We start from the raw sequence: 19,180 nt of genomic DNA, 5'->3' as shown, positions 1-19,180 counted from the left end.
TCTTACTAAGGCTTTATAGCGTGGTATTAGTACCTCCCTTGAGCAGAAATCAATGCTCAGAAAACACAGGAGGAAAAAGTGGAATCATCATTAGCACCCTTAAAAGCACAATCTTTTAAAAAGACTTTAATAAGGTGCATAATGTAATTTAATAATGTAATTTAATAATTTTTTAAATTTAATTAAATAATGTAATTTAATAATGTGCATAAGAGCACAAACGTGCCTACCGTTCCTCTCCTATTGTTTTTTTTTTCTTATATATATATGTTTATACTTCCTTATATTTCCTCATATATATGTTTATATACTATGTAATCATTTTGTGTGATGCTTATGTATATTGTTGTGACATAAATAAATAAATAAATAAATAAATAAATAAATAAATAATACCATCTGGGAAAGCTTTTCCAGAATTTTGGGGACATCATGGACAACTGCTGGCTATGGGCTTTACCATCTTAACCTTGTGGGATGTGAAGACTACACATTTTCTCTTGGAAAGACCTGAGAGGATGGCCTGATTTTAATCAGCAAAAATTCATACAAGAATCCCAATGGTCTGTGGATTGATTATATTCAAAATAAGTATCAGATAAAAAAATATTGAATAGCATATGAGTAAATTTAGGAAATATTTTGTATTAGATATATTTCTGAAGGAGAGGGGAATTGAGAGTGTGATTATGTGTGGAATGACTAGAGATTATAATTTAGGATTTATTTTGGATTATGATTGTTAGTTTTGATACCCTGCATTTTGTTCTGGGAAGTCGGGGTGGGGGTGGGGGTAAGGGGAGGGAATTGGGGGTTGAGGGTAGAGGATGGAGTGATGGTTAATGTACAGGGATTATTGAAGATGTATAAATATAATTAATGTAGGGTCGGGTCTGCCCAGCTACCATTTTAGAATGGTGGGGAGGGAGAAAAGAGGAGAGACTAAGAGGTAGGAAAGAGGAGAAGAGGGGTAGAAGAGGGAGAAGAGGAAGGAAGAGGGGTAGAAGAGGGAGAAGGAAGGTGTAGGGTGGAGGGAGGAGAGGAAGTAGATAAGAGAAGGAGAGGAAGGTCTGGAAAGTAGAAGAAGGTAGAAGAGGGAAGAGAGTTAAAAGGGGGGTGGTGACTGGGCAAGCCCGACTAATTGTATATAACTGTACATTGGATGAGCTGTTGGATATAATTGTAAAAATAAAACTTCTTTATTAAAAAAAAAGAATCCCAATGGTCTGTTGGTAAAGGTTTAAGGATAATGTACCTGCAAACTTTTTTAAATCATTTCTTAAGTTGGCTTATCTCTTTCTTTCTGTTTTATTGGCTTTCAAGTACAGGCTTTTGAAGAATAGAACAAGGCCTGTAATAGCTGAATGAAAGATATTTCTGGAAGCCAGCGGCCTAAATGAACTGTGAAGAAAAGAAACATTCTTTGTTATCTATTTTATTTCACTGTCTCCTCATTCAGAATGAATTATTCCCTCTGAGGTCCTTAACATCTATATTTTTTTAGGTCTGAGATTTACTTTAAAATAAGTGGAACCTAGGAAAGGTGCTCCTCTATCTGAGGCACAAAGGCAATATATAAGGATCTGTTTTATTGCTTCACAGTATTTCAGCCCACGTGAAAAAAAGATTTTTTTTTTGAGATAAAGAATGTGGAAGAACTCTTCAGATAAACAGTGCCTCTAGTTCATAGACTTACTTGGTATATAAAAGAATCATTATCTTCTATGTTTCTCAAATAATTGGACCTAGGCACATATAAATATAGAATGAATAGAAGTCAACATCGTAAATACTTCTTTACAGATCCTTGAGCCTAGTGGTTGCTATTCTTAATATTGTCAATATCGATAATGAAGTTATTGTCTTTCAAAGCTTACAGAATTGAATGACTCTGAGTTGCCACCAAGTGACAATTTATTTGTTTTTATTTATTTTTATTTATTTGCATTTATATCCTGCCCTTCTCCGAAGACTCAGGGCGGCTTACACTATGTTAAGCAATAGTCTTCATCCATTTGTATATTATATACAAAGTCAACTTATTGCCCCCAACAATCTGGGTCCTCATTTTACCTACCTTACAAAGGATGGAAGGTTGAGTCAACCTTGGGCCTGGTGGGACTTCAACCTGCAGTAATTGCAAGCAGCTGTGTTAATAACAGACTGTCTTAGCAGTCTGTCTTAGCAGTCTGAGCCACCAGAGGCGCAATACATGCTTCTTCCGTCCTATTTTGGAAGATGCAGGTTATTTCTTCTAAAGTCAATATCTATGGAGGTTCTCGGTCATCCAGGTCACAGTTGTTGTTTTTTTTAATTTTTAATTTTATTTGCATTTATATCCCGCCCTTCTCCGAAGACTCAGGGCTTACACTATGTTAAGCAATAGTCTTCATCCATTTGTATATTATATACAAAGTCAACTTATTGCCCCCAACAATCTGGGTCCTCATTTTACCTACCTTACAAAGGATGGAAGGTTGAGTCAACCTTGGGCCTGGTGGGACTTCAACCTGCAGTAATTGCAAGCAGCTGTGTTAATAACAGACTGTCTTAGCAGTCTGTCTTAGCAGTCTGAGCCACCAGAGGCGCAATACATGCTTCTTCCGTCCTATTTTGGAAGATGCAGGTTATTTCTTCTAAAGTCAATATCTATGGAGGTTCTCGGTCATCCAGGTCACAGTTGTTGTTTTTTTTAATTTTTAATTTTATTTGCATTTATATCCCGCCCTTCTCCGAAGACTCAGGGCGGCTTACACTATGTCAAGCAATAGTCTTCATCCATTTGTATATTATATACAAAGTCAACTTATTGCCCCCAACAATCTGGGTCCTCATTTTACCTACCTTATAAAGGATGGAAGGCTGAGTCAACCTTGGGCCTGATGGGGCTTGAACCTGCAGTAATTGCAGGCAGCTGCTGTTAATAACAGACTGTCTTAGCAGTCTGAGCCACCAGAGGCCCTTGTCCCAAGGGTGCTTTTTTCAAGAGACAACTGAACGTCCTTGTTTTTTTTTGTTTTAAATTTATTTATTTATTTTTCACATTTTTATACCGCCCTTCTCTGGGGACTCAGGGCGGTGTACAGCAGAGATAAAACACAATTACCAAAAAATTTAAAATACAATATATCGTTAAAAATCTAATTCAGTAAGCTGAATATTTAAAATAAGTGTGTAAAATTATAAAAATAGAATAATCCCCATTTAAAAACCCCACTAAAAAACCCTCGAATTAAAATTTATCATTAGGCCAGCCCTGCTTGATGAAAGAAGAAAGTTTTAAGCTTGCGCTTAAAGGTCCGAAGATCGTAGCCCCACAGGTAGTTCATTCCACAGGGCAGAAGCCCCCACAGAGAAGGCTCTTCCCCTGGGGGCCACCAGCCAACATTGTTTGGCCGACGGCACCCTGAGGAGGCCCTCTCTGTGAGAGCGCACCTGGCGGCAGCAGGCGGTCCCGTAAATATTCCGGTCCCATGCCATGGAGCGCTTTAAAGGTGATGACCAAAACCTTGAATCGCACCCGGAAGACCACCGGCAACCAATGCAGCCTGCGCAGGAGAGGTGTTACATGGGAGCTGCGAGATGCTCCCTCTATCCCCCACGCGGCCGCATTCTGTACCAGTTGGAGCCTCCTGGTGCTCTTCAAGGGGAGCCCCATGTAGAGAGCATTGCAGTAATCCATTTATATAATTTATTTTGTCAATCATATACAAGATAACAGGTAAAAGTATAAACATAATTTGGAGACATGAAAAGAGTAAGTAAAAGAAAGGAATATTAGGACAGGGACGGTAGGCACACAGGTGCACTTAGGCACGCCTTTTACAGACCTCTTAGGATTGGGGTGAGGTCAACAGTAGATAGTTTAAGCTTAAAGTTTTGGGGGTTTGGGGAAGAAACTACAGAGTCTTGTAGGCTCTAATTCCAGGAATTGACCATTCTGTTACTGAAGTCATATTTTCTGCAATCGAGTTTGGAGTGGTTTACCTTGCATTTGTATCTATTATTTGCTCGTGTATTGTTGTGGTTGAAGCTTAAGTAGTCATTGACAGGTAGGACATTGTGGTAGATAATTTTATGTACTACGCTTAGGTCAGACTGAAGTTGGTGTAGTTCTAAGTTATCTACACCCAAAATTTGGAGTCTGGTGGCATAAGGTATTTTATTGCGAGTAGAGGAGTGGAGAACTCTTCTCGTAAAATATCTCTGGACTCCCTCAATTGTATTTATGTTCGATATGCAGTGTGGGTTCCAGACAGATGAGCTGTAGTCAAGAATTGGTCTAGCAATTCTTTGAAGACATGTTGCTTCTCATCCAAGAAGCTTCTTCTACAGTAGATTTACAACCAACCTAGTATTGGAAAGGATCTCTGTATTTTCTTTATCAGTTTTACCATTCATAAATAGAATTGCAGCAGAACTGGAATGTGGTGAGTAGTGGAGGGTTTGTTACTGTACTATAGTTACCTTTTTGAAATTGTACTTTCATTGGAAGAAAGAAAGAAGACATGACTGAGAATTTACATGGAACAACCAGGATGAGTAGCTGAGGGTTGTGGGACAAAAGACAAATAGGGGCAGCTGAGAGTATCATGCAATGAAAAAGCCATCTTGCTACTGAAAAAAAATAGAATAGAATAGAATAGAATAGAATAGAATAGAATAGAATAGAATAGAATAGAATAGAATAGAATAATAACTTTATTCTCAGTTGAATGTACACTAATCGGTGTACATTAAAATGAAATTTCATTGCATGTAGCTCTCAAAGGGTTAATATCTCCAATATACACTACATAAACATGACTGAATAAATAAATAAATACAAAATTATGCATATATCTGCATATGTTATATGACACAGAGAAACAACGCAGTCTAGTTCGGATGGATACATGTACATGGTGAGAAATAAATAATTCCAGAAGTCAGACTGAAATAGAGGTGAAACTGTTTCATTCACACAGTTGGATCATGGTGTGTGTGTGTGTGTGTGTGTGTGTGTGAGAGAGAGAGAGAGAGAGAGAGATCTACAGTAAGATCTAATATATAAATGTGTGTGTAAAGCAATTGAATGAGCGGAGGTTATTGTGAAGAGATCTTTGCAGCACTAAAATTAATAGTAATGAATATAAGCAGATACTGTCTATTAGCTAGACTCACTGGAGTCCATGTACATTTTAAAACACACACAACTATAATAAAGTTAATGTAAAACAGTAAAATACTTAAGAGTATAGGAAACGTTAGGTAAAGGAGTAGACTAGAGTAGACTAGAGTATCAATAGGAATAAGATTTCATATTAGTTGGGCACAAACTCTCAAGTCAGTTTTGACTCCTGATGATTGCTTTCTGGGGCTGAGAAATAATGACTGGCCAAAAGTCACCCAGCCGACTTTGTGCATTACATGGGTCTATCATTCAATGACTCCCAGTTTTGAGAAGAGAAGGGAAGGGAAGGGAAGAGAAGAGAAGAGAAGGGAAGGGAAGGGAAGGGAAGGGAAGGGAAGGGAAGAGAAGAGAAGAGAAGAGAAGAGAAGAGAAGAGAAGAGAAGAGAAGAGAAGAGAAGAGAAGAGAAGAGAAGAGAAGAGAAGAGAAGAGAAGATCATAGCATAGCATAGCATAGCATAGCATAGCATAGCATAGCATAGCATAGCATAGCATAGCATAGCATAGCATACCATAGCATAGAATTTTTTATTGGCCAAGTGTGATTGGACACTCAAGGAATTTGTCTTGGTGCATACGCTCTCAGTGTTTGATACCTTAACCAAACATCAAACAGAGCCCTTTGTGTATGAAGTCTACTCTCATTCGGTGACCTGTTGGTGCCTACACATTCAAATTGTAATTATGATCTCATTAAAGGCATTGTTCGATAATTAAAATTTTAAAAAAAATTGAAATAACATAAGGAACAGAATATTAGAAATATCCCCAATTGGTTAATAATATCGGAAGCACAACTGCATCAATGTAACAGTATATAAACAAGCACAGAATTAAATGAATTGAATACTTGTTTCTTTTTTCTCCATAATGGCAAGATAAATGGCAAATCAACATCTCATTTTGTTTCCTTCTTGTACAATGAAAAATTAAAATTAAACATTCTAGAAATATTGGTGGGGATCTTCTAAATTTAGGCTAGCATAACAGATACCCAAAGTTATAATTTCTTTAAACCAAATCTTAATGAAATTGTGAACACGGCTAAGAGGAGGAAAAAAAACAACAATTAAAACATAGTCTTAAATAATTCTCTGGTTAATTTGCATCCTGAGAACAAATTGTTCAAAAGAAGTCAAAAAGCCTACAGCTATCAAAACCTTTCTATAAAAAGAAGAGCCTTTTTGACCATGTTCTTTCTATGCTAATTTCCTTAACATCCCAAATAAAAGAGGCACAATTATGGTAGAAAATAATTTCTTTCCAGTTTCTTTCCTTTTTTTTTAAAGTGTGACCTGAATACAAAATAGAATTAAAATTAGGTTGGTCGAGGGCAATGGCATTAGTGATAATCCATCTAACAATGATTTTTTTTCCCCCAGTGCAATGGAGTATGCACAAATTTATCCCCACATACACACATACACAAAGATGCTGTTGGGATGTACATGTGTGTGTGTGTGTGTGTGTTGTATTGTGTGTGTGTGTGTGTGTGTGTGTGAGAGAGAGAGAGAGAGAGAGAGAGAGAGAGAGAGAAATGGTGTTTTATGCATACAATAGAATACAATAGAAATTTTTTTTTGGCCAAGTGTGATTGGACACACAAGGAATTTGTCTTGGTGCATATGCTCTCAGTGTACATAAAAGAAAAGATACGTTCATCAAGAATTCTAAGGTACAACACTTAATGACAGTCATAGGGTACAAATAAACAATTAGGAAACAATATCAATATAAATTGTAAGGATACAAGCAACAAAGTTACAGTCATACAGTCATAAGTGGAAGGAGATGGGTGATGGGAACGATGAGAAGATTAATAGTAATGCAGATTTAGTAAATAGTTTGACAGTGTTGAGGGAATTATTTGTTTAGCAGAGTGATGGCATTCAGGAAGAAACTGTTCTTGTGTCTAATTGTTCTGGTGTGCAGTGCTCTGTAATGTCGTTTTGAGGGTAGGAGTTGAAACTCTTCATGTCCAGGATGTGAGGGGTCTGTAAATACTTGTATTTTCACAGCCCTCTTCTTGATTTGTGCAGTATACAGGTCCTCAATGGAAGGCAGGTTGGTAGCAATTGTTTTTTCTACAGTTCTAATTATCCTCTGAAGTCTGTGTCTGTCTTGTTGGGTTGCAGAACCGAACCAGACAGTTATAGAGGTGCAGATGACAGACTCAATAATTCTTCTGTAGAACTGTGTCAGCAATTCCTTGGGCAGTTTGAGCTTTCTGAGTTGTCGCAGAAAGAACATTCTTTGTTGTGCTTTTTTGATGACATTTTTGATGTTAGGTGTCCATTTTAGATCTTACGATGTGGTAGAACCTAGACATTTGAAGGTCTCTACTATTGATACTGTGTTGTCTAGAATTGTAAGAGGTGGAAGTATGGAAGGGTTTCTCCTAAAGTCTACTACCATTTCTACGGTTTTGAGTGTGTTCATTAGAATGCTCTCTAATGGTTTCTTTTATGTGTATTTGAGAGAGAAAGAGCTTTGGTGGTGTGGTGTGTGTGTGTGTGTGAGAGAGAGAGAGAGAGAGAGAAATGTTGGTTGTATGCATGTATATGTGTATTCATTCCACCTTTTTGATTAGTTATCCATTATTTATTCATTAAGTGCTTAACCATCACACATATATATGTATCATACAAAGTGGCTTATTGATTGTCCTCATAGACACTTCTTCAAAAGAACTGAAGAACTGCTACTCATAAAGGCATATTCTCAGGATACATTTTACAGGAAGGTTTTTTTTTAATTCCTTTTTGATTGCTTATATCCTCTCTATGTTCTCCCTAATTGAGCTGCAGGTTATAATCTTCATAATGTATCTTGTGAGATAGGTGAGGGGTTTCACCTCCCATACTGTTCTAAAGTCTCATTAGCTCTACTACACAGATTTGAAATATGAGAGGCTGATGGAGAAATTCATCAACTGGAGCCTTGCTCACCATTCTATTCAAAGGACCTTTGGATGGCTCAGCTAGAAAGTAAAATACCACTTTATAATGCCTTGGTAAGGCCACACTTGGAATACTGCATTCAGTTTTGGTCGCCACGATGTCAAAAATATGTTGAGACTCTAGAAAGAATTCAGAGAAGAGCAAGAAAGATGATTAGGGGACTGGAGGCTAAAACATATGAAGAACATTTGCAGGAACTGGGTATGTCTAGTTTAATAAAAAGAAGGACTAGGGGAGACATGATAGCAGTGTTCCAATATCTCAGGGGCTGCCACAAAGAAGAGGGAGTCGGGCTGTTCTCCAAAGCACCTGAAGGAAGGACAAGAAGCAATGGGTGGAAACTAATCAAGGAGAGAAGCAACTTAGAACTAAGGAGAACTTTCCTGACAGAGCAAATAATCAGTGGAACAACTTGCCTCCAGAAGCTGTGAATAATCCAACACTGGAAATTTTTAAGAAGATGTTGGATGACCATTTGTCTGAAGTGGTGTAGGGTTTCCTGCCTAATCAGGAGGTTGGACTAGAAGACCTCCAAGATCCCTTCCAACTCTGTTATTCTATTCTATTCTATTCTATTCTATTCTATTCTATTCTATTCTATTCTATTCTATTCTAAAAGAGAACTAATGCTTCCCTGTTGTTCAGGAAAGACTTCAATGATAATGACCAAGTCCTCTAGACTAGTAACCAGAAGATATACTAATGTCTTCATTGTGTGAAGATAGACATTTGCAATTGATGAAATTGCTAAAGAGTCAGAAAACCCATGTGGAAGACATTGGAGAGCACAGGAGCATTTGGACTTAGCATTCCCTCTTGCCATAGTCTATCCCAAACAATTGTTTTGTTTTGTTTTTATGGGAAAGAAGAGACCCATTTAATCTACCTTCAATTCAAAGAGAAAAGATGGGAATCTAATAAATAAATTAGCAGGCAATCAATACATAATTATAGACTAGAACAATTCTGCAAAATAACATCTAATTTTTGGAAATGCCTCAGTTCTGGCTGAGGACATCTCTTTCCTCCAAATTCTTATATTTCAGATGAACTAATGGATCTGATTCTTTATATTCTGCACCCAAAAGAAATTTCAAGTCACCTTGACTCCGCTCAGGTTTTCACAAAGGCATTTTGAGCTACAAGGAATATTGTCACTGTGCTGCATATGATTAAAAGGGTAAAAAGAGTCATTAGCAAAAACTGACTAATGGCCAACTAGTTCCCAAGCCTCCCAGCTGCCATTGTGATAAAACGAAGGCATTTACTTATTAATTTTCAAGTCCTAGATCTTTGGCGCTTCATAGCGATTCAGCATCATTACTCCACAAGGTTGCCGGTGGCTTAAATGTCAGTTACACTACGCACAATATTTCCTCCCCTTTTCAGTTGGAAGTTTTGCAGATCCCTGCTGTAAATTGATGATATCGTGAATGTTTCTGGCGTGCCACCTTATTCACGTACATACTTACGTAGCCGTAAATCTGATTTTGTTCAGTCGGACTTATTTGAAATCCAACAGAGAATCTCTGCCTTGATCTTATCTTCCGAGTTAGAGGACGGAGTATTTTTGGAAGGACTTAAGGAACCTCCTATCGTGGCTTTGCCATTAAGTATTACGAGCTCTCTCTTTTTTTTCTTTTATAACGATCTTTCCTTCGCCTCCCTCTCCGTTTCATTTCAAACCTTTTCCCTCCCTGCCCATTCTTATTTTACCCTTTCCTAACACTTATCTCCATACCTTTCAAGCATCCGGGAGGAGATTTCCATAATGCCTCTCTCCAAAAGATAACGGTGTAAGACCCGTGCCATCTTCCCATTATTGAATACTGGATGAAAGACAATGTTCTTCACTTATTGAGGTATGAGCTGAAATCTCTTAGGTGTGAGAAATGGACTCTCAAATCTTTCTGGGCTTTGATCAGTCTTTTGCAAGGATGGCTCTTGTCTGCAAATTCTTCTACTCTCTTGCTTAACAGAATAGAATGGGGCAGAATTGAAGAGGACAGATTATTGATGGATTAGTCTTGTGATCTTATTAATAAGATAAAAGGAAAATAAAGCACATAATCTTGTTTCAGGATAAAATAGATAATACAGTGATGAAATGCATATGGGATAATACAAGGAACCAGCAATCAGATAAGTGAATCTCCCTTGAAAGTCCCCAATTTGTTTGATGTTCTGGGTTAACAGTTTACAGGAAAAAAAAAACATTATCATTTTTTAAATTAAATATCCAGGTCCAAATGACGATACTAAGAATCCCAAAAAATCTTCTAGTTATTAAATAGTTAATTTTTTTCAGCGTTTCAATTTTCTCTTACACATTTGTCAGAAGGTTTGCTTTTTTAAACTTGCAATAAAAATCAGCACATGCTAATGCAGATACCCAGAAGTATGTGCCTGTTATATATAATGCAATGTATATAATTTTTTCCCTTTTAATATAACCCGTGTAGTTTTTTCTACATATTTTCCAGAAAGAATATTAAGGAAATTGGACTAATGAACTAAAAAAAAAACGTTACCTCAAGGCAATGCAATAGAAGCTTAAATTTCACTTCAATTACTCATTTATATTCTGGTGCCTTAAAATAAGAAAGGCAAAAATAAAAGTGTTTTTGTATGTGTGTGTGTGTGTGTGTGTGATCAAAGGGAGGCAACAACTATTGTATTTAACTGACTTTGTAAAAACAAGAAAAAGCAGAGAAGAGAGCTAAATTTGGATCTGCGCTTCTGAAAATATATTATAAATATGAAGGTGTTATCCTCACCCTCTTTTAATCAGGGGTCAGATTAATCAGACCCCATAATCAGGGGTAAAATCCAGCAGGTTTTGACAGGTTCTGTAGAACTGATATTGGGAATTTTGAGCAGTTCAGATAACTGGTAGCGGACATTTTGAGTAGTTTGGAGAACTGGCAAATACCACCTCTGGCTGGCCCCAGAGTGGGGTGGGAATGGAGATTTTGCAATATCCTTCCCCTGGAGTGGGGTGGGAATGGAGATTTTGCAGTATCCTTCCCCTGCCATGCCCACCAAGCCACACCCACCAAGCCACACCACACCCACCAAGCCATGCCCACAGAACCAGTAGTAAAAAAATTTGGATTTCACCACTGCCCATAATCCCTTGCAGGAACAACTGAATGGAGCTGAGTGTTTCATGGCCAGATGTCCTTCCTGTCATCAATGCAGAGTTTTTTCAGCAGATATATTCTCATTTTACCCAGAGAGAGAAATATCTGTCTCTACCTAGGATCAAACTCACAGCCTCCTGATTGTGAAGCAAGAGCTCCACTTCTAGGCCACTGCACCATCCTATAAATATGAAGGTGTTATGAATGACACAATTCTAAATTTCAGAATTATCTCCATGATTTTTATATTTATTAAGAATTCAGTAACAGTCTATCAATTCCCTGCTTTATTACCACAGCTAATCTCTTAATGGTCACTTTATTTCATCTGATAATAAGGTACTCAAGGGATCCACACTGAGCAAAAATAAATGAAATTGCAGTCTTTGAGTTCCACTTCCAACTCTCCCATTGTTTCTTTATGACCTTACTGTTTATATAAATATTTTGGGAGTTAGTTTTTGCCCTTGACTTGAGGAGAACTATTTTGGGGCTATGGTTTCATAGTGTGAGGTAGAAACTAGTAATTCTTCCTCCAGAAATACCTGTAGGAAGAAATGAAAAGTGTGTAAATATGCAGTAATATCTCAGGACCAAAGCACTAACAAGCTTCTTATCTATAATCATTTTATCTCATCTAGATTAGAATCATTATTCTAGATGAGTTTCATGGTTTAGTTTATAGTTTTGTCTTTTATTGACCAACAAAATCCTTATGTGCCCAATCAACACTAGGGCAATAAAAGATAAAACCATAAACTAAACTATAAAACTTATCTACTGTAACAATTCTAATCTAGATCAGTCTACCTGAAAACCTTCTGCCAAACCTACATGAGGTATCAAGTTTAGCTCAGAAGTGTCAAGAGAGCTATGAATTCATTTATTTTTATTTATTTATTTATTTTGTCAAGCATATATAAGATTACATATAAAAGTATAAACATGATTGTGAATGCATGAGAAGGTTACAAATAAATGGGGACAATAGGACAGGGACGGTAGGCCTGCTGGTGCACTTTTGCATGTCCCTTAAGAGCTCTTAGGAATGGGGTGAGGTCAACAGTAGACAGTCTAAAGTTAATTTTGTGGGGGGTTGGGGAAGAGACAACAGAGTAAGGTAGTACATTCCAAATATTAACCACTCCATTGCTGAAGTCATATTATCTGCAATCGAGTTTGGAGTGGGTTACCTTAAGTTTGTATCTATTGTGTGCTCGTGTGTTGTTGTGGTTGAAGATGAAGTAGTCATTGACAGGTAGGACATTGTAGCAGATAATTTTATGTACTACACTTAGGTCAGACTGAAGGTGGCATAGTTCTAAGTTGTCTAAACCCAAAACTTCAAGTCTGGTGGCATAAGGTTGAGAATGGAGGAGTCTTCTCCTTGTGAACTATCTCTGGACTCTCTCAATTGTATTAATGTCAGTGCGGGTTTCAGACAGATGAATCTGGTTAAGTCCTAGGTAAGACAACCTAACATATGATCTTGCTCCATATTTGTCTTACTTCTTCCTCCTCCTCTTTTCCTAACTTCCCATCTTCTCTAAATGGATGATGTTTTTGATGCCCAGTACAATTCCACCTCCATTTAACTTCTCACCTGCTTAGGTTTCTGTGTTGCCTTCTATCTTAAGAATGGGTTATTATATTCTCTGAGAATATTGTAGTACCTAAGCAGTCAGATTTCAGGCCCAAACACTGTATGGTAAACCAATGCATAATTTGCATTATCTAACAGAAATATATTATTATCTCCCACATAGAGCCCTCTATACTGCTAGAAAAGAATATATGTAACTTGGAGTTGAACTGTCGAGTTGGTGGTACTCTTTGATCTTGGTTGTTTCCTTGGAGACGTTTCGTTAGTCAACTAGGTAACATCATCAAAGCTAATGGGTATGGGGTTTTGTCCCTGTTTATATACAGTAATTTGTCCTGTGTGTTTTGATGGGCGAATGGTTCTTTGATTAGGGTATTGTTTTCTGCATGATTCTTTGCTTGTTTGTCTTCTTGGAGTTTCCTTGATTAGAGTATTGTTTTCTACTTGGTTGTTTGTCTAGTGTTAGTCACTGCTTATCTGAGTGTAGGCTGCTGAAGAAGGTGTGTCTTGGTCTAAATAAAAATCCAGGAATTTTCTAGAAAGAGCCCCAATGTCTAGATGAATAATTAATGAAAGAACTATCAAGAAGGTGAAACTCTTTAAATATTTATTATTTATTTTTAATCATTTGCCTACTGGGATCATCAAACTCTCAAAGTCCCAGGAGCATATCTAGTAATTATGAAATTTGCTAGTTGGCATAAAAGCAATTATACCCCAACTGCTGTTGATTTATTCAAGGTCAAATCTTTGGATATGTTGCTCAATGGAACCCAGGTGTGCATCTATAAGAAGATATCAGTCTTTGACTCTATACAAGCTAGATTTAAAAACAACAACAATAGCCTGCATCTTTCATTCAGTTTTTAGGGCTCAACGCAATTAGAATCTGGATGATCTCGTCTAAGACTTGGGCAACATTATACTCAGTGGTGGGATTCAACCAGTTCGCACCACTTCGGGAGAACGGGTTGTTAACTTTCTGAGCAGTTTGACAAACTGGTTGTTGGAAGAAATCATTAGGACAGAGAACCGGTTGTTAAATTAGTTGAATCCCACCACTGATTATACCACTTTAAATGTTAGACAAAGAAATCATTCCAGAGACCTCATTGGTGTATCTTAGCCTCAGTGATAGACTTAAAACCATTAATTTATCAATGCCCTGGTGCCACAGTGGTTAAAGTTGAAGTATTGTCATGGCCCAACATATGATCTTTATATACTGTTGTTGCTCTCTAACTCCATCTAGTGGTCGGAGAGATAAACACCAATCTATATTGTTTTGAAACTGATTCTACCTCTTTATCCATCAGCCCTCACTCTCAAACCAAGTGCATGCTGGGAAGCCAGACTCCATTCTCCTTTAGCATTTGGAGAAGGCAGAAGCATAAAGAAGAATCCATCTTCATCTGTGGAACATGGTCATCCAAGGACAAACCCACATCCCCCACACAGAGCATCACAGGTGAGATTTAAATTTCTGGTATTCATTAATTGTTATGTTCAGCAGTAACTCAATACTGCCTACCTTGTATTTGGTTCTCATTGTATGTATCCCTATTTTCCCCAGTTTTACCATATCCTGTTCTTTCAATAGACCATTCAGACCTACGCACACGGCAGTGGTGGGATTCAATTTTTTTTACTACTAGTTCTGTGTGAGTGGCTTGATGGGCGTGGTTTGGCTTGGTGGGCATGGCTTGGTGGGCATGGCAGGGGAAGGATATTGTAAAATCTCCATTCCCTCCCCCCTCCAGGGGAAGGTTACTGTAAAATCCCCATTTCCTCCCAATCAGCTGGGACTCAGGAGGCAGAGAATAGATGTGGGCAGGGCCAGTCAGAATTTTTACTACCGGCTCGCTGAACTACTCAAAATTTCCGCTACTGGTTCTCCAGAACTGGTCAGAATCTGCTCAATACCATCTCTGGTGCACGGTCTGTTTTATTGGAGGATAGGTGAGTTTAGATGCATGTCGAGCTGCACACAGACTAACATTTATTTATTTATTTATTTATTTATTTTGTTACAACAATATATGTAGGTATCATACAAAAAGATTATATAGTATATAAACACTTATATGAGTAAATATAAGGAGGTATAAGCATATATATATATAGGAAGAAGAAAAGAAAAACAATAGGACAGGAACGGTAGGCACGTTTGTGCACTTATGCACGCCCCTTATGGTCCTCTTAGGAATGGGGTGAGGTCAATAGTAGAAAGTTTTTGGTTAAAGCTTTTAGGATTATGAGAAGAGACCACAGAGTCAGGTAAAGTATTCCAAGCATTGATGATTCTGTTACAGAAGTCATATTTTCTACAATCTAGATTAAAGCGGTTGACATTAAGTTTAAATCTATTAGTTGCTCTAGTATTATTGCAATTAAAGCTGAAGTAGTCTTTAACAGGAAGGACATTACAATAGATGATTCTGTGAGTTAAGCTTAGGTCTTGTCGAAGGTGATGGAGTTCCAGGTTTTCTAAGCCTAGGATTTCAAGTCTGGTGGGATAGGGTATTTTATTGTTTTCAGAGGAATGGAGAACTCTTCTTGTAAAATATTTCTGGACACGTTCAATTGTATTGATGTCAGAGTTGTGGTGAGGGTTCCAAACAGGCGAGCTGTATTCTAGAATTGGTCTAGCAAATGTTTTATATGCTCTGGTTAGTAGTGTAGTGTTTTTGGAAAAGAAGCTATGCAAGATTAGGTTTACAACTCTTAGAGCTTTTTTTGCTATGTAGTTGCAGTGGGCTTTGGCACTTAGATCATTTGACATGAAAACTCCAAGGTCTTTAACGGGATGGGGGTCGTCTGTAAGGTTATGTCCATCTAGTATGTACTTAGTGTTTGGGTTCTTTTTTCCTATATGTAAGACTGAGCATTTGCTGGTTGAAATTTGGAGCTGCCAATTTTTAGACCAAGCGGTTAGATGGTCAAGGTCATTTTGAATGATAGAAGTATTGTCTGTGTAGTGGGAACAGAACAAATATTGTAAGCAAACTCCGCCCAGAGCCTGGTTTAAGGTTCACTCACCCTTCCATCCTTCCAAAGTCAGTAAAATGAGAAGCCAGACTGCAATATGCAAATAATTCTTCTACATTATAAACCACCCAGAGAGTGCTATAAAGTGCTATGGGTCAGTATATAACCTTAGTTGCTATTTTATTTATTTATGAAATTTATTTGCCATCCATGTCACATCCAATGACTCTATTGCTATCAGCAAAGATAAATTCTCCAAAATCCGACCTTTTTTCACTCGTCTAAATCAGTGTTACTAACCTTACATGCCGATCAAACCCAACAGAATTTAAGTGGCAGGTCTGGAACTTAGATATAGAGGTGGCTAAGGCTAAATTTTCCATCTTCATTATAGTAAAATCACACCCTCCCCTTAGACACTTCCTATTTTTTTTCTTTTTTTAAAAAAAAAAATATGCATGGTGCACATTGGAGGTTTCTTTTCCTCTAGCCTAAGCCAAATTTGTAGCCCAGAACATATTGCAATTTTTCATGTGAAAATTGTATTTTTATATGTTGGAGCACACAGGTTGAATCTGTATCTCGTGGCTTATTAAAATGTCCATTCTATACACATTGGCAATCAAAATTCATAACCCCATTTTTTAAGGAATTTTAATTTCCCTCAGGATGAGGAGATCACAGTATTTTCTTTTAAGTGACCAATTTTACATCTATCAATTTCTGTCTGTAGCTTTTGGCCTATATAAACTGATTGGTGCCATCCTCCTAGTTTTGTGAGGGCTATCATGGTTTTATTTTATTTTTTATGAGTGCATTTTAATTATTGTATATGTTTTAATGTTTGCTGTTTGGTCCAAAATGTAAACAACAATAATAAAAATCTGTGTTGCCCTCAAGTAACATTTAAAGTAGGTTTCAATTCAGATTTAATCCCCACAAAACTCAACATGCATTACTTCCGGAATAAGACAAGTAGACTTTTGATTTAATATTCTTTCTAATACATCTAATTAACATGAGAGAGAATTCATCACCGGTTTTATTGGAAAAGTGAAAATATATCAAGTACACAAAACAAGAAAAAAAAATCAACTTAATCAAAAGAGCTTTAAATTCTGATGCTAAAACTATTGATTGTAAAAAAAAATGATCAAAGATAATCAGTAAAGAATAAAGGGTATATTTATAATTTAATGGTAATATATATACAGTAGTGGCCAAAATTGTGGAAACCTTTTGGGAAAAGTGTATTTTCTAAAACTAGCTAATAACACCAATTTTTTTTGGGTGGGGGGGGAGTAGTACCATAAAATTATATATCAATGGAAAGATAATTTAATCAAGAACCTAATGCAATAATTTTTATGAAGGATTTGCTCTTAGAATAGCAATTAGAGTATAAAGAAGAAAAGTGAAACACATAGAAAAAAATGAGCTATACAAAAATTATAACCATAGAAAAAATGAGGTATACAAAAATTATCACCATGTCAATTTAATACTTAGTTGAGTAACCTTTAGAATGAATTACAGCCTTACAAAGTCTTCCCATGGAGTGAACCAAGTCTTTTTTTTCTACAGCTGTTATAATGTGAAACCAAGATTGAATGATTGCTTCTATTAACTGGGTTTTATTGCTGGGTCGCTTCTGATGAACAAATTTCTTTAGCCAACTCCATAGATTTTCAATTGGGCTATTCCCAGGCTGTTCCAGCAGTGGAATATGATTATCTTGAAACTCCAAAAAAAAAAATATTAAAAAAAATAAAAAAAATGATGTTATTAGCCATCAAACCTCACAAATACACTTTCCCCAAAAGGTTGGCACAATTTTGGCCACTACTGTGTTTGTGTGTCTTTGTGTCTCTCTGTGTGTATATATATAGCCCAGGTTCGAATCCCAGAAGGGTATGGCTAGCTGATGAGAATAGTTTGAAATAGATCTATACTAGTCTCCCTTTATTTCTTTGTCAGTAACTTTAACACTATATCTATATATCTATCTATCTATATCTATCTATCTATCTATCTATCTATCTATCTATCTATCTATCTATCTATCTATCTATCTATCCATCTATCTATCTATCTATCTATCTATCTATCTATCTTTGGTTATTTGGGTTTTCTCCCGCATAAAATTGGAAGTGTCTTGGCGACGTTTCGACGAAGTCTCATTCGTCATCTTCAGGCTTCAGCTTCGTGCTTCCGGGAGCAATGTATATATATATCTCAAATAAATTTTCTTTATCAGCAAATAAACATATATTTGGTATAAAATGGTTTGTCGTGAATGCGACTGCCTGAAGGCTCCTGGACTGGAGCTGAAAGGTGAAAGGGAAGCAGTATGCTTCTTCCCACATTGGGGCAGACCATATGCTTCAACACAGAAGGTTAATACAACTGCCTAATATGCAAGCAGCCCAAGTTTGAATCTGAGTAAGGGTATGGCTAGCTGCATTCAGCAATACAAGACTTTCCTTTAAGTTTTACGGTACAGCCTTAAAGTGTTTTGCTGGTGACTTGATTTAAGAAACACATTATTCAAGGTTTCCTTTGTTAATATTTCGACAGTATATTTTTTGTCACTTACTTCATATATATTCTGGGAAGCTGATATTGCAAATGTGGAGCCATGAAATAGAAAATATTCAGGACATTTTGATATTCTATCTGTCCTTGTATGGATTTTTTTTTTACTTCTTGATGGCTTGCTTGACATCTGATGAAATGCATCCAACTCTTCTCTTTCACATTTTCCTTCAAACCCACAGCTTCTATAGGTTCAGGTACAGAGCAGTCAAAATGGCATCTTATTTAATATAAATACAACACTCCCACTCCTTAGGGCAGATATTGATAGGTTTGGGATGACATAAAGACTACTAACAGGGAGATGGGGGCATATTTTTATTTTGCTGCAATTAAATGTGTTTTTCCTCAAGGATTCCCAACACTGGGAGAGCCTTGATATTGTAGTAAAATGAAATCATGCTTGTATTTGACTTCAAGATGAATCCAGAGCTTAAGAATTAATATTTCTATTTCTTTAGCTCCCTTAGTAAGAACATTTTCTTACTAATGTTACTTATTAAGGATGTTTCTCAAATCCTTACAAAGAGAGATATTTCTGCATAGGGGGGAGGGAGTGGCAGAAAAAATATTTAATCAAGACCATACCTTCAATTTCATGGCTACTAAGATTATTGGCTGAGCAAGTACAAAGATAGCCAAGGAAACGTCACTGGAGCTCCTGCTGGGTGCTCTAACAGGGCACTCTGCGTTAGAAGATTGTAAAAGTCAGTGAAACAG

The sequence above is a fragment of the Ahaetulla prasina genome, chromosome 5 (assembly GCF_028640845.1).
Source record: "Ahaetulla prasina isolate Xishuangbanna chromosome 5, ASM2864084v1, whole genome shotgun sequence".
Lineage (NCBI taxonomy): Eukaryota > Metazoa > Chordata > Lepidosauria > Squamata > Colubridae > Ahaetulla > Ahaetulla prasina.
This window is presented reverse-complemented; position numbering follows the sequence as displayed.